Source organism: Monodelphis domestica, chromosome 4 (assembly GCF_027887165.1).
Source record: "Monodelphis domestica isolate mMonDom1 chromosome 4, mMonDom1.pri, whole genome shotgun sequence".
In the NCBI taxonomy this organism is placed as follows: Eukaryota; Metazoa; Chordata; class Mammalia; order Didelphimorphia; family Didelphidae; genus Monodelphis; species Monodelphis domestica.
The window spans coordinates 109,648,459-109,673,298 of NC_077230.1; the positions used below are offsets into that span (position 1 = coordinate 109,648,459).

The 24,840-nt window shown below is 39.0% G+C and overlaps 1 protein-coding gene and 1 pseudogene across 1 annotated transcript in view; both read left to right on the forward strand.

Annotated features, from left to right (window-relative positions):
- The window catches only part of LOC107652252 (dnaJ homolog subfamily A member 1-like), a 28,708-nt pseudogene extending 4,470 nt beyond the window's left edge, over positions 1 to 24,238 (forward strand).
- HS6ST1 (heparan sulfate 6-O-sulfotransferase 1) overlaps positions 1 to 24,840 on the forward strand; it is a 309,476-nt gene that overhangs the window by 7,871 nt on the left and 276,765 nt on the right. The gene's annotated exons all lie outside the window — the stretch shown is intronic.

Genomic DNA, 24,840 nt, shown 5'->3' on the forward strand with positions numbered 1-24,840 from the left:
TATATTTAGTCTATCTGCATTTCTCATTGAGGAATCTGAGGCCCAGAAATTTGATATAACTTGTCCAAAGACCCCCAACAGTAAATAACAGTATCTGGAATTCCAACCCAGGTGTACCAACACCAAATCCTTTTTTTAATTTAAAAGTTCTTATGTTTTGTTATAAAAAAATAAGAAAACTCAGAGCCAGAAGAATACAGGTAGATCATTTTCATTTTACTTACAAAATTTTCACTTCCATTTTGGGGCTTGTATAAAAAATTAAAATGTTATTGTTTCTTTTTTTGCCATGTATAACTTATTCTTTTTCTTTTCCATCAAGTTCTCTACTTTTTAGCTTCAAAATTATACATCCAAAAGATTTTTCAAGGAGCAATCTCTCATTCTTTGGCATTTTATAGTATGTACTTCTAGTTACTTCATTTTCTTTCTTTTTTTTTTAACTTACATTTTTTAATCAAGAAATGCCCCCCTTCTTGGGGAATGAATTAGCCCTAAAGATAAGTCTAAAAAGCTGTCATGGAAGGAAAATTTTTCTGAAGAAAAAAAATTCTAGAAAGTTGATATTGACAAAAGCATGAAAGATGGTCAGAAAATAACATTCCATGGTGAAGGTGACCAGGAGCCAGGACTTTGAGCCAGGAGATATTATCATTGCTTTGGATCAGTAGGACAATCCAATATTTACATGTCAGGGTGAGGACCTTTTCATGTGCATGGATATTCAGTTGGTTGAAGCATTGTGTGGTTTTTAGAAACCAACATCAATTCTTGCTAGTAGAACTATAGTCATTACTTCTCATCTTGGTCAGATTGTCAAACATGGAGATATCAAATGAGTACTGAATGAAGGCATGCCTATTTATCACTGACCTTATGAGAAAGGAATTCTAATCATTGAATTTAAGGTAAATTTCCCAGAGAATGGCTTTCTTTCATCCAATAAGCTATTTTTATTGGAAAAGTTACTGCTTGAAAGAAAGGAAGGAGAAGAGACTGGAAAAAATGGATCAGGTAGAAGTGGTAGACTTTGAGCCATCTCCAGAAGGAAGGTGCCTTTACAATGGGTAAGTTTATGAAGGTGATGAGCATCATCCCATAGGTGGTGTTCAGTGTCAAACCTCTTAATGGGGGGGCAGTGAATACTCTTCATTGCAATGTTGGTTTTTGTATGCAGTAGTGAATGAGTGAAGGACTATAATCATCTTAACATACTCACTACTAGCTATTGTTTTTGTTGTAATATTCAACTATGGTTGTGTTTTTAAAAATTTATAAAATGATGTAATACAAAAAAAAAAAGAAATGCTCCCCCCTTTTCCTTTCTAACTACCCTTCCCCATTGAAGAAAAAAAGAATAAATCTTGTTATTGTTATTCATATTGGCATCTTTTCTTTTTACATCATTTTTTCCCCAAAAAATCAATCCATCCTCTTCTCTCCTGACTAATGAGGTTTGAGTTCAAATTCAGTGCTCTTTTCCACTGTACTTCCCATCCTATACCATGCATCTTTGTCAGAGAAATCTTCAGGGGAAAGACAAGACACAAGCTGGGCTTTGAAGAGTGTCAAGATGCTCAGAAGCATGATTCCAAGTTGTTAAGTTTTTAAAATTAACTTTAAAAAAATGAGTGAGGAAGAAAATTTCCAAATCACTCATTGCCAATATGTTTTTAACACAGCACTTCTGAATTGTGAGACGAGCTCTCTTAACTCATGCACAGTCTTTAAAATGTCACTGAAATAGTGAAACCAGATCTTCTGCTCATTGATGTTGTTTGAAACTCATTTTCTTCCCAAGAATTTTAAAACCAATAATAAACAGAATAGCATCAATATTGACTCGGGGAAGGTGTAAGATAGCCTAAAGTTTGGTTTGTGTAAAGCAAACAGTCAGGGATTCAAAATGCCACCTGAACGCTCCTTGTTTGTCCCAAGGGTCAGGGTCTTCTGTCTCTGCCAGTCATCTTCCTCCATCCCTATTCTAGGCTTCCATGGATCCTATAAATATTAGAAAAGTAAAAATTCCTGAATCACTATGGAATAATTTTTCTTTTTATTAAGGAATATTATAGAACATGTTCATTTGTTTGTTGGTTCTGAGGAAAAATCTCTGGACTTGGGAGAATCGAGTTCTATGAACTCTGACACAGACTACAGGAATCAGAAGTAAATTTCCTCATTTGTAAAATGGGTATAATAATCCCTTCCATACCTACCTCAAAGGGTTGTTGTGAGGGTCTATATGAGCTGATTAATGTATGCAAAATGGTTTGCAATCTTTAAAATGGTTACATAAATATTATTATGATTATGGCTGACTGCTACTTGCTTTTTGAAAAAGAGACAGGTTGTCATGATTTGCAATTCTTTAGGAAGATGTTTTTAGGTGAAAAGGAGGTGATGGACCATTACTTTTATTTTATTTTTTAATTAATTTGTTTATTTGTTGGTTACGTTAAAATTCCCAGGGGCCTTTATGTTCCAAGAACTAAGGTGTAGTACCTGGAGAGATAGACATACAGACAGACACACACACACATGAACTCAGATGAGCTGGATTTGAATCCCAGCTCTGCAGTCACTTAGCCTCTTTGTACCTATTGTCTCATCTGTTAAATGGGGACATGATAATGCTTATCCCATTTACTTCACAAGACTGTTGGAAGCATCAAATTACATAAATAAGTGACACTGCCTTCTAATCCATCACCTGTAATGCAAACCCAAGGGGCTCACTCTCCCTTGCCCCACCTACTGGATGGTGCCTGAAATAATCTCATGAAATAGGAACAAACCTTTTATTGACCCTTAAAGATTTGTGGCACAAGATCTAAGGTGCCTAAATGTTAATCAGAGATTTTTCACCTTTTTTTTTTTTTGTGTGTGTGTGTGTGTCAGATGCTCCATTTGGCAGTGTGGTAATGACTATAGATTCCTCAGATTTTTTTTTAATTAAAAAAAAAAAACATAGAATGAGAAAGAAAACCGGTTATATTGAAATACTTGTCAAAATATAAAAACTAAGGCAAAACAACTTTTCAGATTTCAAGTTAAGATCCCCTGCCACGGGAGGCTATTCTCAATGACTTAAATGCTCAGGAAGAAAGAAGGAAAGTCAGGGCCTTAATAGGGGTAGAGAGCAAAAGATATTAAGTCAACCCACCAGACTGATAAAGGCTGGGAGAGAGTTTTAAGAGAAAAGGAAAGAACTAGTAGAAATCTTGAATATTCTGGATATTCTGGAGGAATATTCTGGAGGATAGACCATATTCAGTTAAATTAAGTGCTTTGCACATGCCAGGCATTAGACTAAATGTTGATGATAGAAAAGTAAAAATTACACAGCCCCTGCTCTTGGGGCAAAGGCCCAGAATTGACCCTAGATTGCTCCAGCTGATTGTTTCCCAGGTTCTACCTAGGAAGCGGGTTTCATGTTGGGCTAGAATGCAATGGCTGTGACTGCTAGAGTTGTTTTTTATGACATTTAAAAGGAGATGATTTTGAGAGCAATTCAGTATACCCCCTCCTGTCCCTTGATTTACTGGAAAACATTTGGCAAAAATCTATGAGTAGCATTAGGAAGATGCATACCATATCCTTTTAATGCTGAATGATAGCTACTGATGAGATGAGTTGATATCAGATACTTCTTTGTAGAATTAGAGCAGTTGTTCAAAATAGAACGCTCCCTCCTGAAATTACTTCTATTCCTTTGAACAGGATTTGCTTACATGTTTATAGCCTTCCATCCCCAAGTAGAATGTAAACTCTTAGAAGGCAAGGACTGCTGCTTTTATTGTTTTTGTAAACCCAGCCAACACGGTGCCTTGGATAAAAGTGATTCTTCTTGTTCAGTCGTGTCTGACTCTTCATTACCCCATTTGGGCTTTCTTGGCAAAGATATGAGAATAACTTGGCATTTTCCTTCTCCAGCTCATTTTACAGAGGAGGAAACTGAGACAAATGGGGTTAAGTGGCCCATCCAGGGTCACACAGCTACTAAATGTCTGAGGCCAGATTTGGACTCAGGAAGATGATACATAACTGCCCTGGCAGATTCTTACTAAATGTGAATCAGATTGGTTGCAGTGAATTAATCCATGGCATTTTGGGACACAATTCAGTGCAAAGTGCCAATCGTGCTCATTGTTAACCTCCTCTTTCTATACAGCAAACCTCATTTGACCCTCACTGATGCAATTCAGTTCAGCTCCCCAGACTCAGTGGCACTAGCCTCCCGGCTGTTCCAGGAATGGGGCACTCCATCTCTTAGCTCTGGTCATTCCCTTTGGGTGCCCTTCAGGCTCCAGTGCCTTCCCTCCATTAATTATTTCCTGTTTATTTTGTATATAGTTTACTTTGTATGTGTGAATGTGCTTGTTGTCTCCTTTATTAGATTGTAAACTCCCCAAGGGCAGGACCTGTCTCCTGCCTCCTTTTTGGATCTCCAGAGCTTAGCAGGAGGCTGTTAGGATTAAAATTCTCAGGAAACTGTATATTAATTTAAATTTATAATTATTTATTAGATAGTGAAAGTGAGTTGGAGAGAAAAGTACATAGACTTATGGCCCCTAGCTAAGGGAGACTGCCCCAAGAAAAGTCCAGAGACTAGACCGAGTGCTGCTTCCTAGACCCTGGGGGCTGCTCCTTGGGGCAAGTCCCCAGACCTAGAGCCTGGCTAGTTCCCTAATCCCTACTTTATAAGCCTGTGATGTTACCCTGTCCGGGTCTCCCTGGTTGGATGGGTCTGGTCCAGGCCAGCCTTCAGGACTCCAGGAGTCACTCGAGGTTCTGGTATCCTCCCTTACACACGTGCAGCCAATCAAAGGGTGAAGTTGAAACCAAAATGGATTTTTAAATGGGAAAAGGGTACAGGTTTATGTTCATTTCACACAGGCCCTGGCCCATTGTAGACCCTTAATAAATGTTTATTGAATTGAATTAAACGAGTGTTTATAAAATATCAGCAGCATGCATAGCCCTTCCTTCCTGGGGTTGGGGTAGGGGGACAAGAAAAGGATGTGTGGAGGATGGGAGGCCCCTGTTCTTAAAAGAACTCATAGCTAACAGCAGAGCCCTTTTATCTCATTTGAGCCTCCCAGGATTGGGGAGGAGCTATTATTCCCATTTTACAGATGAGGAAATGAAGGCTGAGAAAGATGAAGCGTCTGGCTCAGAGTCACAGCAGTAATGTCTGAGGCTGGAATGGAACTCAGGTTTTCCTGTTACTCAGTCCACTGAGCTTCCCAGCTTCCTTCATTGAAACAAAACAAAGCCCTCACCCCATACACACAGGATTTAAATAACGATGGGAAACAGTATGTGACTAGTGGAAGTATTGTGTGGAAATAAGATTAGACTGGGGAGGGGGATGTCAGGAAATGGGTTCCCATCCCAGCTCTCTAGACATCTCTGCAACCTCAGGCAAATCACGTAGCCTCTGGACCCCAGCTCCCTCCTCTGTAAAACCATGAGATTTGACTCAATATTCGCTACTGCCTTTGTAAGCTCCAGGTCTCACATGAATACAAACATGAATAGTACAGAGAGGTATGGCTACAGCCCCCAGAATCAGTGCATCACCAAACATTTATTAAGCCCCTACTATGTGTCAGGCAGTGAGCTGGCATCCGAAGTTACAAACACCAAGAATATAAGTTAGCTACTCTTCTCAGAAGACTTACACTCCGTCATGGAAGACAATACATATATATACACGCCATAACGGGGTTTTGTTGCAGGTGGGTGCTTTTTGGAGAGGAGGAGGTGCCAGCAGTTTTAGGATCCAAAAAAGCCTTCCTGTAAGCAGAGAACTTAAAAGTGAACAGCAAAAGTGAATCTAGTCATGGGGGACAGCCTCTACAAAGATGCAGAGATGGGAGTCAGTGTTATCAATGAAGAAGGGGAAGGGAAGGGACCTTGGAAAAGCACTGTTATTTTAGTATTATTTTGCCCGTACTGTTTCATTTGATCTTCATAACCACCCTACTCAAGTAGATATTATTTATCCCCATTTTACAGTTGAAGAAACTGAGGCAAACAGTGTCATACAGCTAGTCAGTCCACTAAATGGTTGTTGACTGAATAATGAATTGGAAAGAGACTGAAGGCTAGGAAACCAGTTAGTAGCCTTCAGTAATATTTTAGGAGACAGGTAAAAAGTGAGTGGAGAGGGTGGATGGGAGAGAGGTTAAAGAGAAATCTTTATGCACTGGAGTGGCCCCAGAAGTTTTATGAAGAAGGACTTTGTTGATCTCTAGCTTCCTAACTGGCCTCCTTTCCTCTAATTGCTCCCCAATTTCAGTCCATTTTCTAAATTGATATTCTGAAAGCCTACATTTGGTCTTGTCTCTCCTCTGATCAAGAGGCTTCCCTGACTTCCTCCTGGTTTGCCTTTAAGATAAAATGAAAATTTCTCTCAGGTATTCATTCAAAGCTCCAACTTCTATTTTTTCTCATTCCTTCCCTTACACATTCTGTACATTCCATCCCAACTGGCCTACTTGGCTGTTCCCAGCCACATTCCATCTCCTCCCCCCCCAGGCCTTGCACAGGTTGCTTCCTGTGTTTGGAATGCTCTCCCTTCTCACCTTAGCCTTTTGATCTGGCATCATCTCTCAAGTTCCTTTCAAGGGTCAGATATAGTGTCACCTCCTGAAAGAGGGGAAGCTAGGTGGCTGGGCAGATAGAATTCCTGCCCTGGGGTTAGAAAGACTCCTTTTCCTGAGTTTAAATTTGCCCTCAGTTGCTTACTAGCTGTGAGACCCTGAGCAAGTCACTTAATTCTGCCTCAGTTTCCTCATCAGTAAAATGAGCTGGAGAAAGAAGTTGTAGACCTCTCTGGTATCTTTGCTGAGAAAATCCCAAATGAAGTCACAAAGAGCCAGTCAAGACTGACATGACTCAATAAGATGAGCTAGAAAAAGGAAATGGTTGAACAAAAATAAAAAGTTCACAAATTAAGAGCCAAAAGAGGAACAGTGTTTCAGATTTCCCACCCTTTTGACCCACAATTTTGCTAAGATCCTCAATTTTATTCTTTAATGATTTGGATCAGAACTTCCATTCTTGAGCAAAGGCCTACCCTTCTAGTGCTAAATGCCTGTTAGAAAACTATTTTTTAAGAGATAATGACTCACTTTATAAAAGTATTCTTCATAAATTTTCTTTCAAACAAAAAAGTGCTCTTTATTATGCTGTGCGAATTTAAGCAAGTTAGTAAACCTTTCTGGATCTCAGTTTCCTGAATATCTATGCTCTGTCAGAATAGATTTGAACTCACATCTTTCTGATCCTCATGTCTGACACTGAATCTTGCCTCATGTAGTTCAGATGAGGGTGGATTAAAATCCATCTTGGCTCCATCTGTGAAGAAATTGCTACTAAGCAATTTAATGCTTTAAACATTTTTTCTCATTAAATGTTTATTTTTATTCTAAGATAGTTTATTTTCCAAATTACTTGTAATAACAATTTTCAACATACATTTCCCCAAATTATAAGATCCAAATTGTCTCCTCCCCTCCTTTCCCTCCCCCCTTGGAGATGGTGAGCAGTTTGTCTGGATTATACATTATTATCATGTAAAACATATTTCCATATTGGTCATTGTTATTAGAGAATACTCATGAAAACAAAACCCCAAAATAAAACCCTAAATAAACTAACGTGAAAGATAGTATTCTTTGGTCCACATCTGACGCCACCAGTTCTTTCTCTGGAGGTGGAGAGCATACTTTGTTGTAAATCCTTCACAATTATCCCAGATCATTGGATTGCTGAGAGTAGCCAAGTCTTTCACAGTGGATCATCTGTAAACAACATTTTAAAAGAAGAAAAGTATTTAAGCATTTATATGAGGGAGTGCGTTATAGAGGAAAGAATGCTGTATTTGGAGTCAGAAGGCCTGGTTTCAAATCTGCTATTGCCATTTAAAATTCCTTTGTGACTTTGACCAAATCATGTCACCTTTCTCTTCATCTACAAAAGAGGTTGGGTTAGAGGATCTCTCAAGTTTTTCCAACTCATTTTACTATCAATTAAATGCTCTTTAAAATGAATTACTGAAGACAGATTTTGATACTTTGTTAACCAGTAGAATCATCATGTATTTTTAAAAAGAGAATTTAAAAGGACATTTAAATTATGATGTAATTCATATTTTTGCCTAGGTCAGATTGATCTCCCACTTATGAGTTTTACAGTTTCTTCAGATAGAAGACTTGTCAGAGTTTCAATTTTGGTCAGCCCTACCCATTATAGACCAGGGGCCTGAACTAGCTCACCTGAGTACCACTGTTTTCTAGGACTGAACTGTTTTTTTATAAGAGTTGGCTTCACTGAAAAGAACAGCAGTTGACTGATGAGTCAGGGAAGATGGGCTGAAAGGTTTCTTTCATAATTAACATCAAAAGAATCACGACCAAAATGGGAATCTGGTACATGTGTAACAAATTCATGTTTCAAATTCACTTATTAAACAACTAGGTTCTCTCTTTTAAATTAAAAAAAAATTTAATAATGAATTCTCATATGAGTTTTCCAAAGTAATATAATCCAAATTGTCTCCTCCCTTCTTCCCTACCTCCTCCTGGAGCTGGCGAGCAATTACCATGAAAAACATGTTTCCATAGTATTCATTTTTGTAAGTGAGTAATCTTATAAAACCGAAACCCCAAATCATATACCCAAATAAACAAGTGATAAATCATATGCTTCCATCTGCATTTATATTCCAACAATTCTTTCTCTCGAGGTGGATAGCATTTTTTTTTCATAAGTCCTTCAGAGATGTCCTGGATCATTATATTGCTGTTAGGAGCAAAGTATCACATTTGATCATTCCAGGATATTTCAGTTACTGCCTATAATGTTCTTCTGGTTCTGCTTATTTCACTCTGCATCAGTTCATGGAGGTCTTTCCAGCTCTTTTCTAAAATCATCCTGTTATTCCTTATAGCACAATAGTGGCTTCTCTCTCTTATTCAGTTCAAGGCATTTATTAACACTTAGCATTTTACATGCATGATATTAAGTTCTGGGGATGCAGAGATAAAAACAGTCCTGCCTTTAAGGAGTTTCATTCTATTTATGCATTCTATTCCAGAAGTACAGTTGCTATATATATTGTATTTTCCTTTTTCTCTAGACTTTGAAGATCTTCCTGGACTTAGACAGTCCTCCCAAGAATACTACTTGGTTAACCTTTATAATTTGTTCTGGTTTTGTTTTCAAGGATCTTAAAAACAAATACATTTAAAGCTCTGTATCTCATGGGAGACTGCTTAATTGGGGTGAGGTGAAGGAGGGGAAAGAAATAGGAAGGATTGTAAGTCTCTGCCATGGAGGAGTTTTACAACCTCGTGGGTTAGATGAGAAGTTGGGAAGGATGAATGACTTTGTGGAGCAACAGAACCAGTCACTATCTGAAGAAATGCCAAAATAGGAAAACGAAAAAAACCCAAACTTTCATGGTCTTTACTTGCACTGGAACTTGAAGAATGATGGGTAAGATTTAGATAGAAAAGGGAAGATCTGGGTGGGTGAGCATTCCTAGTAAGGGAGGAGCAGCAATTCCCCCACCATTCTTATGTGGTCAGTATGGTGTGGGGTCCCTACTTAGGGAAAGTTTGTTTTTCTTTGGAAAAGAAAAAAAGAATGAGGCACTTATCTTAAAATCCAGCTTGAAGCCCTGAAGTTTTCTGCCCAGTGAGCTTTCAGGATACCTCTCAGAATAAACAAAGGCAAGACAGTCTCCACTAGTCAAATTCCCTAGGAGCTCTTTAGTTGTTCACTTTAAGTTCTTTGTTGAATTGTCAGTATTTCATCTGATTGCCCCACACGGAGCCTGAGATGAGCTTGCCCCTTTTAAATGTATACCTTTAGGAGTTCTAATGTTGTTGGAGTTGCTTTTGGGGGGAGGGGAGGGGAGGGAAGGGAGGTTTGGTGCTGACTCTATCTCCTAAACAGTCTAAGTTCAAATTTTTGTCCCTTTTCAGATACTGAATTTTGTTTTGTTTTTCACTTGAGCTATAACTTTCTTTCTTTCTTTTTAAAACCCTTACCTTCTGTGTATTGGTTCCAAGGCAGAAGAGTGGTCAGGGCTAGGCAATGGGGGTCAAGTGACTTGCCCAGGGTCACACAGCTGGGAAATGTCTGAGGCCACATTTGAACCTAGGACCTCCCATCTCTAGGCCTGACTCTCAATCCACTGAGCCACCCAACTGCCCCCAGAGCTGCAACTTTCTTGAGATCTCAGAGAGAAAGGCCCTAAACCATTTGAAGAATGAAGACAATGGGTCAACTTTGGCTTGTGTTGTCATGCCTTGCCTTGGAAAAGACATGGTAGCACTTTAGTGCTTCTCTTTATTTTGTGTGCATTCTGTGCACACACACACACACACACACACACACACACACACACTTTTTAACTTCTTTCACTGAAACCCTTAAAGGGAAGGAGGCAAATGTGAGCTGTGGACAAAGACATTGACATGTGTTCTGATTGCTCCCTTTTGAGACCCATACCTTGTTCAAAAACCAATCCTTTAAAAAAAAAAAAAAGAAATTTATGCTCCTTGTGCCCAGTATTAAAACCTCTGTTGGGAGGATATCTGCATGCGCTGGATTAAAGAAGTCCAAAGGTTTCCAAGCTCTTCACGATCATTTAAGGGAAGTGAAAGTAAGTATACTCCCATAGTGGTTGATCTGGGAGAAGGAACAGGAACTGAGTTTTGGCTGATTGGAAGAAGTAGTCATTTGGTTGGCACCTCTGACCTCCAGATTGCGTTTGTTTTCTCAGGGAAATGCTCCTGAAGTCAAGAGATGACCAGCCTTTTAATGACTTTGGTTCCTTCAGTCTAGGATTTTATCTCTGACGTCTTTTTAATGATAACTCCTGAGTTATAAAGTAAAGCACCAAGGCTGATTCTTAGTGGGTCATGGCTGGTCTTCTGTGATCTCAGAATATTAGGCCCACTCTAAACAAGCTTGTTTTCCTTGATAACCCAAGTATGTTTCTGTTACCTAGGAAATTACCTCAATCTGTTTTGACACTATATGCATCTTCTTCAGTCTCTACCACCTCTTGGGATAATGAGTTTAATAAATTGACTTCCCACTCTGTGAAACTATCTCTGTTAGAGAGGAGGATCAGTGTTAAAAGTCAAATATCAGTTCATTTCAGCTATAGATCCAGTAAATGCTTGGGGTATAAAAAGAGTGGGTCATGATCAGCCCTGCTTAGCATCTGGTTGGGGAAAGAAGACCTCAGCATAAGTAGCAATACAAGGCAGAGTTACATATTTAAGTACCAAAATGTGTTACAAACTACATGGGCGCAGGGATCCAAAGGAGGAAGAGTCTTCACTATATTATGGAGGAAATGGCACTGGCTTTGAACTCAGAGATCTAGGTTCTAATAATGACTTCGTAGAAAATCACGATGGATGGGGGGAGAATGGAGGCAGAGAGAGAATTTGGAACTAAAGATCAAAAATAAATACTTTTTAAAAACTGGACTTCCCTTTCCTCATTAGACTAGATGATCAATTTCTAAGAAGCCTTTCTTTTATGAAATCTATGATGTGATCAAGAAAGGCTTCCTGGGAGGAGGGGAGTTCGAAAGTTGGGCCTTGAAGGGTAGTTCAGTTTTGTCAATTATTATCCCCATTTTTACAGACAAAGAAACCAAAAACAGGGTGAAGAAACATTAGACATGATAAAATAAAGGTGTGACTCAACTCAGTACCCCCTTTTTCAAGTCCCTACTATGTGTAAGGCAGGATGCTAGGGGCCAGAGATAGTAAGATAAAAATAAAGCTCTTTTATCTCCATAGAACTTAAATTCTATTATGTAGGTGAAGAGCAGCAGAGAAAGCTTTACAAGTGAAGGAGCCTTCTGGAAAAAGGCACAAAAATGTGAATGACTGTGACATGTAAAAAATTAATTTGACTTAAGTAGAGTTCATGTTCAGTAAGCAGTGGGGTACAAAGTTAGAGAGGCAGGATATAACCTCTGGAATTCTTGAATCCTCATCAAGCTCCTTGGCTGAGGGCTCAGGTAGCAGATTCTCTTTTCTATCCCAGGTTGGGGTCCAGACTCCATTAACAATGGGGTCAAAGGTGAAATTTGAACAGCCCTCACCATCCAGAGAGGGGGCTTCAGCCTAGCACTAGGCACAATTCTGTGGCCCTGAGTAGCCAGTTTCCCAGAAGGGAATAAACTTTTAAGAGCCTAGAAACAAAGCCCTGTGCACAATAATGACTGGTAGCAAATTCTTATTGACTAACTCCATCATGTAACTTCTACATTTCTCTAATCCAGTCTTTAACTGAGACCAAACACAAGCCTTTTGAATTATTTGTGTGTGCACACATGCGTCTATATATAAATAAATATGGGTTTACAAATAGTATATATTTGAGTTGAGCATCCTCACACTATCCTATATAGTCATGATGGTGGGAGCAGCTGCTGCCTCTATTTGCATTAAAAAAACACAAGGGAGGGAAATCAGAGACCAAATCAATAATTGTTTGAAAAATATAGTAATTGAAGGGATTAAAAACTCTGGAGTTAATTGTTTGCAAAATTGTAGAGCAATTTCTGCCCCTCAATTTCCCTTGAAGTTTTTGGCTGCCTTGGGTGACTGACCTCCATAATGCTCAGTTAGCTAATCATCTGGACTTGAATCCGGACTAAGACATTCTTTATTCTCTGTTCTCTTTTCTGTCCGTCCCTCCCTTCCTTTTATCCCTTTTTCTGTCTCTTCCTCTCTCCCTCTTTCTCTCTGTATCTTTCTGTCTCTGTCTCTCTCTCCCTCTCTCCCTCTCCTTTTCCCTCTCCCCTTCCACTTCCCCTACTAAACTGTTTTCTTTAGCTGCTAGTACTTGTGGCAGCTGCAGGGTAATGGGAGGGATTCTGGAAGATGGCACTATGTGCTGGCTGGGGTATTTAAAGATTGTTATTCAATTCCTTATTCATCAAGAGCTGATGAAAGAATGGAGGCAATCCCTTTCTAAGAAGGCTTTTTGCCTATTTCTCCTCACCTTGCCTTGGAGGAAGGGAAGAAATGATTGGCTGTGAGCAAAAAGTAGGAACTTGTCTGGTATTTAAGAGGGCAACAGGGTAGCATATATCAACTTGGGTATGGTGACACCTCACTAATCACTTATGCAGGGGTCACTTATCTGACAGCCTATTCTGTAGAGAACACAAAGGAGGCCAAAAAAAAAAAAAGGACTCTGAGAATAATCAAATCCATGTCACAGAGTCATTTGAATAAAGTAAAGGTATATCTTGAACTTCGGTCCATCCTCACCAAAGTGATTTTTCTTAAGTGTAGATCTAACATGGGGCAGTTAGGTGGCTCAGTGGATAGAGAGCCAGGCCTCCGCCTGGGGCATTCAGGGTTCAAATGTGGCCTCAGACACTTCCTAGCTGTGAGACCCTGGGCAAGTCACTTAACCCCCATTGCTTACCCCTTACCACTCTTCTGTCTTGGAACCAATACACAGCATTGATTCTACGGCAGAAGATAAGGGTTTTTGTGTGTGTGTGTGTGTGTGTGTTTTTAAAGCATAGATCTGATCTTGTGACTAACTCTACTCAATAAACTTCAGTAGCTACTTGTTGCACATAGGTTCAAATATAAACACTTTCCTTGAGCTGTTTTGTTGTTTTGTTTTGTTGGTTAAAAACTCTTCACAAACTGGCTCCAGACTCTCTCTCTCACTTCATTAGACATTATTACCTCTCTTCTCATCCTCTGAAATTCAGCCAAACTGGCCTTCTTTTTTAAGTGCCCTTCACAGCTGATAGCCTTCCTTGCCTTTGCCCTGGATGGCAATGCCCTGGCTGGAATGCTCCTTACCTCTGCCTCATAGAATCCATTCCCTTCCTTCAAAACCAAGCTCAAATTCTGTCTACACAAAAGCTTTCCTGAGTTCCTCAACTGCTAGTATCCTCCCTCAAAAACTACCTTGTTTTAACTACTTTAAATTTATTCTCTTTACGCCACATATGCTTAAATGTGTCCTTTTTATTTCCCTCCTTAGAATATAAGTTCCTTGAGAATACAGATTATTTTATTTTTATCTTTGTATCATTATTCCCTAGCACAATACCTGACATGTAGAGTATAGCTTCTTAATGAATACTTATTAAATGATTAATCCTTTTAGAGCAGGGGTTCTTAATCTGGGGTCTTGATCATTTTAAAAAATCTTTATCACTGCATTTCATTTTAATTGATTTCCTTTATAATTCTATGTGTTGTATTTGATTCATTTAGAAACATTAGTCTGAGAAATGGTTCATAGGCTAGAGCAGACTGCCAGAGGGATCCACAACACACATTAAAATAGTTAAGAATCCTTGCTCTAGAGACACAGAGACAGCAGATGGCCTCATGGTGAGGTAGGAGAAAGGCAAACTATTTTTAAAAACTCAGGAAAAAATAACTCAAGACATATAGCCAGTTTAGGACCATGTTTGACCATAGAGGTCAGATTTGGTGTGATGGCACTCTACAACAGCCGATGTTCAAGTTATTTACCTTAGATCAGCAAGAAAAGATTAAATGATGTTTAGTCTCTTTTATTTTTAAAGGAAAAGTAAAGTATGGTATATTTTATAAAAATGAACACTTAAAGCTTATTAAAAAATAAAGTTGATATTTGAGAAGAAAAACTTTACCCAAGAAAGCTGCTTCTTTCCTGTAGTAAGAGATAAGAGTTGATGTACAGAAGTGCCCATCACAGCTTTTCCAACAACTCAAACTTTTTTTTTTAACTTTGGACTGGTGGGAATGTTGGCCTTTTTGTGTCCTTCCTTTAATTTGGTCAGATAAGAGCTGGTGCTGAAGGACAGGAGAATATCATCCTGTGCTTTTTCTTCTTGGGCTCTATTATTATAAAAATAAGGGTAGAAAGTCAGGTAATCCATAAAATTAAAAAATACAGAAAGGTTCTGATGAAAGAAGAAATCACATTATCCTTCCATCTTGTTTACTACTTTGCTATTCTGAGCACTTTCTTATCCATCATCTCATTCACTGCTTCCCTGTGAGATAGAAAAGACAAGGATTCTCATCTTTTCTAACTGTATACTCATCTGCAAAAATGATTCATTCTTTTGACAACAGAGTATTAAGTGCCAACTATATGCAATGACTATAGTAGGTCCCCTGCTCTTAAAGAGTGGATAGGACATCTGTAAGGCCATTTTTCTGCTGCCTTGGGGACTTACACATAAGCAACATATAGTCAAACATTTGATCTAAATTCAAGAAGGGGAAGAATGAGTTAAAAGTATGAAAAAATGATTGGAAAAGGACAGAGAAGCCTACTTGACAGGCAGGAACTCAGCTCAGTCCATTGTTTTTGTTCCCTTATCTCCCTGCCTTAGAGCATAAATTCATATTTATTATAGCTTGAAAGATTCGTAGCAATCAGTGTGACAAATCATTTTATCCCCCTGGCCTTAGTTTCCTTTATCTGTGAAACAAAGGTGTTGGACTAGGTGATCTCTAATATCCCCTCTCCACTTGCACCTCTAAGATTTTAATCAGACCTCACTAATATCTGATAGAGCAAAGGACTTGAACCCAGTCCCCTGAGCCCAAGTTCACCATACAAAATCCAGATGTTTTTCCTTTCCTGGACACCTGGAGGCAAGCTGACAGAAGCTCATTATCCACTGCCTGTCATCAGTTGCTGAGTTTATCTTGCTGAGCTGCATGTTTGACTGGCAGTAATGCTGAGGCTGCTTGCAAGCCACTGGTTTCTTTTGAGCCTTAGCTACATCTGTGTGAGTGTGTTTAGTGAGTGTTTACTCATTGAGCCCATTAGGACTTTCCCTATTACTTTTGGATGAGAGGAGGGAGAAGAGGAACAGGAAAGGTGAAGAGTGTCATCCAGGTGGGACAGTGGGATTGCCCTTGTTTTTCCTGAGCCATCCTGTGTTTGTTCTTTTGGCTCAGTTGGAATCTGTATTGAATGACAGAACTACATGTACCTCTGAATGTATGTTAGACTATTTAACTTGGCCATCTCCAGCTTCATATCTTTTCTCTGTGCCCTGGTTTGTTCATTGGATGAAGCACATCCCACAGGGTGGGGGGCTATTCTTCACTTCATGCATTTATCTCTGTGTTCCTGAGAAATTGCATGCAATTTTTTTTGTAGTTGTTAATAAAAATGCATTAGGGGTGCTTACTCCTTTGGAGGTACATGAAGGAAGTATGGCCAGGAAAACCTGGGTTCAGATTCGCTCTGTTATAAAACTGTGTGATACTGGGCTGATGCAGGCACAGACCATCTATGTTTGGTAGAGTTTCCTCACCCTGAAATTCCATATACTAGTGAAATCACAGGTCTAGTCCCTGTCCCAGTGCCCTCTCTATGTAAAAAAGTGAAGAATCTCTTTACTAGCCAAATACTACCCTCAGTTTATCTGACTTCTTAATTAAGATATCTGCTTCTCAAATAACTGTAGGCTGTCAGATCTGGGATGGGTAATAATGGCAGCCCCCATTCATAAAGTATCTTAATATTTACAAAACATTTTCTTTGGAATGGTTATTCTAATGAATCAAGTAATGGTATTCCCCCCATTTTACCGAAGAAGGGATTGAAGCTTGGGTAGATTAAAAGATTTGCCCAGTGATGAATCTTGGCAGAATTATAGGCTTGACTGGGACACAGGCCTTCTGACTTGAGTCTAGGATTCTTTCTACAATGCTACTGAATCTCTCATAGTTTCTCTTAGAGATAATTTAGTTCAGTGTTAACTGGTGACAAAAACTGATACCTAGAGAAGTTGTCATTTGCCCAAGAGCATTTATTTAGCATGTTAATAGCAATCTCCTGATTACTATCCTTTTCTTCTGTACTTGGCACATTGGGATTTCTTAATGTGGGACTTGCCTGTGTTTCTTTTCTAGGAGACTGTCCTTCTTGGTTAATAGATCCTTTCTTCCCCCTCAGTCTTGGTACTGAAATATTTGTACCACTGACATTTGTGCCTTCATTTACAAAAATCTGTTTCCTTTATACCTCCCATTCCATTCCTAGAAGTAGAAAAAAATTCATTTGGCTCCTCAGATTTCCTAAATGTCCTGTCCCAGGAGAAGAATGTGTGAATAGATTGTTTCCTAAACATTCTCAGGGAATTGCAAAATGAACCTTGCATTCCAAGCTGTTCCAACTTGCAGTTTTCCAGCCGGAAATTCTAAGGTATTTGCTCTAGGATTCCAGTGGGAATGACCCCCAACAGTGTCCTCGTTGATTTCTCCCCCAACACGTGAAAGTCTGGGGCTTCAGGTGGAAGTTGAACATAATGGCCCCATAAATCACCATCCATCTGTAAGTTATAAAGCCCTTGCAGCATGATTTATGGGGCGCCGTGTACAAACTTAGGAGAGTGTTTGTGGCCGGTGGGTGACTGGGATGAAAGCCAGCATCTGTTGTCAATGTAATGTTCTTTAATGTTCTTCATCTAAATATTTATTTATTTGGAACTTTGGTTCCTCTAGAAAATTAGAGCCTGGAAAAGTGGAGGGTTTCCTTTGGAAATCCAAATTGCTTAACTGTTGTAAAAAAAGAAAATGCAAGAAGCAGATGTGTCATCTCAGAGTAATCAAAACTATCTCAGAGCCTTCGTCCAAACTGTCTACCATGCCTGGGATGCTGTCCACAGTCATCTCTACTTGTCAGAATTCATCTCTTCTTTAAAGGCTCTCCTCAGGTGCTATATTCATTCACCTTGAAGCCTTCACTAATGCCCCGAAACTGAAAATTTTCTTTCTCTTCTTAGATTTTTCTCTAGTATTTCTTCTGGGTTTCTCCTTTGCCCCTTTCACAATCCGCCTGATGATATTCCATTATCTGTTTATATCTCATGCTAGCTTCTAAACTGCATCATGGAATTCTCCTGCCTCTGTTGCAGTTTTCCGTTAGTGCCTGATGCCTCCTTTCCCTAGATCATCCTACCACATCTACGACTTGTTCACCATGGATTATCATTTCCAAGTCTCATGAGCTCCTCACTCGCACTCCCAAATCCCCTCATCTCTAAGTTTCTCTTGGAGTCTCCATTTTTGAAGAGGCTTAGGCTCTCCTGCCATTTACTTTCTGCCCTTGTTCTAACATTTTGAACTTTAGAATCAATCTATCTGCACCCCCTCCCCATTATAATCCCTTCTAAACCCCTCCACTTCTAACTTTTCAGTTCCCTTTTGTCTGTTATATTCTATTATTGGAATGTAAGCTACTTGGGGACAGTGAGTATTTTGGGGAGGGGGGGTGTTTCTATTTGTATCCCAAGTATTTACTTAGTACAATGCTTGACATGTAATAATAAATGCTTGTTTCCTTCCTGCCTCGTAGAGACCATCTTTAACTCCAATACTTAGCATAGCATAGTAAATGTTTAATAAGTATTTGTTGGGCAAGTCAAAACATTTTTGGTGATATATATAGTATACCAGAGGTATCAAATATACAGCCAGTGATCCATTTTTGCCCCAACACGCCTAAGTGCAACCCAACCCAATTAAAATGTAATTAGGAAATATTAACAGAATAAATAAAAATACAATAGAACATAGATAATATTTAAAATGTGGTTTCCCAAGTCAATATGCATCCCACAGGATCTTTATATATATAGTTTAATTGCCTCTAATTCTGTTTGATACCACTGTAGGACACCATGGATCAATACATCTATCTATCCACAGGTATTTATCAAGCAACAATTCTCCCATCCCTCCACCCCTAAAGAATTTATAATCTATAATCCAAGTGATATAAATATATACATATATACAGTATATACAGGAGAGGTGCAAGATTTCAGAGTCTCATGTCCTTCATGCTAAGTATCAGTGACCTATAAATGAAGATGAACTCAATCTAAGAAATGGTTTGGAATTTAAATTTTTAAAAATCTCTGCTATAAGTTTGTCATCTTAAAGTGATAGGAAGGAACATGTTATGGTTAATTAGGTTCTCTTTTTCTTTGTATTAAAGTTTTGTTATAAGTTTAGCTGTCATCCTCCGCCAGGGTATTTGCTCTCTTCCATCTGATCTAGAAGGATGCCTTGGCTTCCTTGACTCCCCAATCTCAAGGCTTGTTCTGTAAGGCCATCTTAAGGCGTTCTAAGATGTGGTAATCCTTTCCCTTTAGACTGAAGGGACCCAGAGCAAGTGTTTGAAGGACCCCAATACTTTATTTCAAATGAGTTCCCTAGGATGATTGCATGATTAATTACGCTTCTACTCCTTCACTAGGGTCCTTGAAGAACAGCTGCCTGGTCTAAGATTTTATTTAACTAGAGTAATTTTAAATCTCCCTCTACTTCCTCCTTGAAAATTCTAGATGGTTGTTGGTGGGGGAAGGAGTAGGGAAAAGTGTGGTTGGAGACAGGCAGGGGAAAAGGTAAAGGAGATTAATTCCTAAAGGAGTTTTAAGACTCTTGATGTAGTCGCAGCAAAGGAGCCCTTACCCATACGTGAGGTCTGTACAAAACTGCAAAGTACTAATGAAAATGTCATTTCCCTAAGTGGTCCTTGGGTGCTTCAGGAGTGCTCTTGGGGTAAGAGGCAGATGGATCCTAATCACATGAGGGCTTCTCAGGGATGGAGAGCAAACAACTATGTTTAACAAGGCCATTTTGGGTCCTAGGCAAAGCATTTTGCATCCGCCTCTACTTCAGTCTCAAAGAACTCCCCTCACCTTGCCAGCAGTTGATCTTATTCTGTGTTCAAGAGAGTGTAAAAGAAAGAAAATAAACCAACCTAAATCAGTCCCGAATTTGAAGAATAAGGTGGTTACCCTAGTGACTGGCAGTCTGTCTTTCTCTTGCTTTTTGTAACCCACTTGAACATGACTAGCAGTAAAAGCCAGAGCAGCCATTCACAGAAGTGTAGAGAGTTTTTTGTTTTTTTCTTTTTAAACATGATAGAAGTCGGAACAGAGACCTAGTTGTTTGACTGTTTGGCTACCTTGTGAACTCCAAAAAAGTTCATTCCATCCTAAGTAGTGCTTTACTCTTCTCTTGTATCCCAGTGAGGATGTTTTAGACTGAATGGAGAAGTTTGTTTCTTAGCTTTCTAAAAGTAGGACTGGAAAAATGCCCATTAGAAAAACTTTTCTTTTTTTGTAGAAGATGGTTAGGCTCCAGCTAACTGGATTACAATAAGGGGAATGGCAAGATTGAAGGACTGTAATAGGAAAAGAAAATCTTCCCAGCTCTAAATTGGTAACTGAGGACACCAATGTACTGGTGACTTAGGACAGCTAACATCAGGTAGCCAAGATAAGATTAACTTAATGACAAAAAAGTGTTTATCGAGTAGCTAGTCTATTAGAGTGGAAAAGGATGTGGGAGATCATTTCTTTCATTGATGACGAAACTGATGCTCTTGGGACTTTAAATGGTGAGGCTTATCTAGCTAATAATTCTTCAAAAACAGTAGAGTTAGGGGGCAGCCAGGTAGCTCAGTGAATTGAGAGCCAAGCCTGAAGATGAGAGGTCCTGGATTCAAATGTGGCCTCAGATATTGCCTAGTTGTGTGACCCTGGACAAGTCATTTAACCCCATTGCCCACCCCCTGCCACTCTTCTGCCTTGGAACCAATACAATTTTAATATGGAAGGTAAAGGTGTAAAAAAAAAAGTGCAGTCAGGCATTTAATATTTATTAAGCTCTTACTGTGTACCAGGCACTGTGCTACGTGCTAGGGTTACAAAAAAATAGTTCTTGCCTTCAAGGATCTTACGATTGGTTATTGTGTATGCTGTAGATGATACAAAGAAACCCAAGACCTTGTCAGTCCCCTAAATTAGGAGCTGACAATTTAGTAGGAAAGACAGGATTTCTGTATGAATGAGTGAATGCTAAGCACTGTGGTAAGAAGTGAATATACACATAAAATGGAAGAAAGCCCCTTTTCTCAAGAACCCCACATTCTGATTTAGGGGAGACAGTGCAGTGGCCAGGTAGGGTATTTTGCCTTACAAGTATAAACATAACTAAAGTAATAAATAATAGCCTTGTGAGTAATAGGGACAGAAAGTACTGTAGGAGCTCAGAGGCAGGAGTGATCAGAATGGTCTGAATGAATAAAAAAGGTTTCTTGAAGGAAACATTGAACTGGACAGTGAAGGATAGGTCTGATTTGGATAGACAGTCTTAGGGATAGGGTCCAGTCTAGACAAGCCATATTTCATGGCATGAAGGCTAGGGGCTGAAACCAGGACTTCCTGGTTCAGGGGATGAAACTAAGGGCAGGTAGACCTGACTATCAGCTTTCTCCTTTCCTTACTCTCTTTCCCTTTCATGAAAGCTTTCCAGAGACAGCTGCTTTATTAACTGTACTGAGGAGGAAGAGGAGGAGGAAAAGCATGGTTCAGTAGGAAGCTTCCACAACTTTGCATTTCTCCTAGGTGCTTAATCTCACTGCCCCTTCTTTACTGGGACAAGTGCAAGGCTGCTCTGGATTTTGGACTTTGACCTCCATTTGTTTGTGGTGGTTCTCCCAGAAGTCCTGTGTTGATACAGATTGTGTTAAGCTCCTTATCACATAATTGATACCACCAACAGTGTTGTAACCCCACAGATCTGTAAATTGGCCTTTCCCTTTGATCCAGTTGTAACAATTTTATAATGTGATGCAGAAGCTCAGCCAGTATTTGCTCCATCATTTACATAGAGAGTTGCTGTTCTGCTCAGGCACAGACTAGGAAGCTTTAAGAGAACCAAGGAAATGGCCCAAGATATTACCTGTATAGCAGAACCTTCCTTCCCTGAAGCAAGTCATTTTTAAGGAAATCCAAAATGGATTAAGTCTATCATCTGAGATCAGCAGCAGCATTATTACATCTTCTCACTTACCTCCTCCCTACCACTTGTCTCCACCCTCTAACTTTCAATTTTGTTGATTATGGCAGAGAATTTTCCCCTGTTCTCCACAACAGTATAACTAAGAGCTTCATCTTCCTGCCAAAATTGGGCAAATTTAATAAACCACACATTTGTGTAGGTCTTTCAGGATGAGAAGAAGGTGGGATGAGGAAGATACGTCACATTCTACTCACTTGGGTTAAGACAACTGTAAGAGACTTTGTGGTTTATGAGCAAAGTCCGGTTTCAGTTTCAGAATTCTAATATTGAAACTGGAGCTTGACAAACATCTACAGGACCATCTTTTTGGATAGGTAGAACCAAGAGGCAGGAAGCTGAGTTATTACTCCTGTCCCAGAAAAGGCAGTCTGAACAGTCTCACATGTTCTCATCATGTCCAGCTCTCTAGGAGACTGGGCAGTTAGCTGAGGAAATTATAATGTTGTTCATGGCCAGAACTGAATGTGGGTACCTGGATTCCTCCTCTGAATGAACAGAGACACAGCTCAGTTGCTAGCAGTTAAATCCATGCAGGAAATAGTTATCCAATCAAAATACTTTCTGAAAATATAAACACTATAACAATTTTTTGAAAGGGTAGAAAATACAAGGGGGAGAAAGAAGAAAAAAATCAGAAGGGGGACATGAAAGCAAGGAGCATGTTTCAATTAATATTCATGTTTCAAAAAAGTTATTATATCTTTTAAAAATTTAAATTCTGTATTAAATTGAATTGCTTCTTTTGCCTGAAATGGCCATTATGACTTTTCCACCTAATCAAATTATGCCTATCCTTCAAGGACTTTCAGTCCCTTCTCTTCACTGGAACATTTTACTGACTCTTCTTGCCATTATTATCTCTTGTTTCTTTAAGACCAAAGTTCAAATCTGGTGCCAGACATTTACTAGCCATGTAACCCTGGACAAGTCATTTTGCCTCAATTTTCACATATATAAAATTAAGGTGATAATAACAAGAGTTGTTGTGAGGATCAAAGCATTTAACAAAACATAGTAAGTATTATATTAATGTTAGCTGCTATCATTATTATTATTACTACATCTAGCATTTATTGTCCAGAGACTATGTTGTTCACTATTTTTTCATATATATGTCTTGATTTCCCAACTAGATTGTAAACTTCTTAAAGATAGGGACTATGGGGGGCAGCTAGGTGGGGCTCAGTAGATTGAGAGCCAGACTAGAGACTGGAAATCCTGAGTTCATATCTGGTCTCAGATATGTCTTAATGGTTTGAACCTGGACAAGGGTTCCTCACTACCTAGCCCTTACTGCTCTTCTGCCTTGTAATCAATATACAGTATTGATTCTAACATGGAAAGTAAGAGTTTGGGGGGAAAAAAGATGGGGACTACTTTTTCTTCTGGATCTGCTATAGTCCTGGCAGCAGATTGGTCAATTAATAGATATATTACAAATGCTTACTGTTTGATCAGTAATTAGTAATGTGAAACAGCTGCCTCTAGTCCAGACTTGGCCTTCTGCAGAAAGTCAATCTGATTTATTTGATAGAGCAAATTTACATGCTTTCTTTTCAAACAAGAACACCATTTGGTATTCACCACGGTTTTCCAATTCTGTTACTGCCAAAAGCCAGGGTTCTGTAAAACTGGCTAGTAGCCTTGCCACTAATTCACTTGTGTAACTTGGGCAAATGTCTTCACCTGGGACTCAGTTTCCTCATCTATAAAAGGAAAGAGGTAGGATTTTGAGATCCCTTCTAGTTCTAACATACGAGGCTTCTATGAAAGGAAATATGGTCATAGCCAATGAGTCTGAATCTGTTACTATTATGCAATTTCACCCTCCACCATATGTGGTAGAGGTTAGAGGTTATTGATAAAGTACCCTAAGGTATAAAGAGTTAAGCACAAGAGCAGTAATTTCTGAGTTAGAGATATAAAGACACATTTTTTAAATTACCTTTTTAAAAAAATAATAAACCTCTTTGTAATTTCCAAAATATTTAATCTTTTGTTATTCAATCAATCATTTGTGTTGTTATAAGGAAAATGAAGGTTTGCAGAGAAAGAGGCAAACCTTCATTTTCCTTATAACAGTGTCCATCTGTTTGTGACACCATAGATCATACCATCCATGAGATTTTCTTGGCAAAGATACAAGAATGGTTTTTCATTTCCTTCTCCAGTGGATTAACGTAAACAGAGGTTCAGTGACTTGCCAAGGGTCACACAGTTATTAGCTATGTCTAAGGCCTGATTTGAGCTCAGGTTTTCCTCACTCCAGGCCCACCATTCTATCTCCTAAGACATCTAGCTTCCTCTCATATTTTGTATATGTGAAACTATGGATCTACTAGTGGATCTACTATTAGTATATCATGAAATTTGATTAATTCCCCCCCCCCCCGCCAAGAATTGGTCACAAATTTGCATCAATCCGTTCTTTCTTTTTTTAAACCAGTGGACCCCTGTTTTAGTAACATATTTGTATGGTGAGTGGCTAGGCTCAAAAGTGTAACTGTAAAAAAGAACAAAGCTGTCAGAGGCAAGATAGTGGATTAGAGTCAGCAATGCAGTTAAACTCTCCCATCATTCCTCTTTAAACAACTTTAAAAATAATGCCTCAAATTGAATTTTTGGAGTGCAGAGCCAAAAACATGTCAGGATGATACCTTTTTCTGGACTTAAAAAAAAAAAACTTAGGAGGTCTTTAAGAGAGGTCTGGTGGGAGCTAGCCCCAAGCACACACAGTGGCAGCACCAGAGGCAGATACAACAGTAGCAGGGAAGACAAAGACACAAAATCAGAAGGCAACCATGTGAAAACAGATTAAAAGGAAAATGGTAATTGGATACAAATCCAAGAAGAATTTCTGGAATATTTAAGATATGAGTGGTAGATGACAAGTTGGGGAAATGAGAATGTTGCAAGAAAATTATGA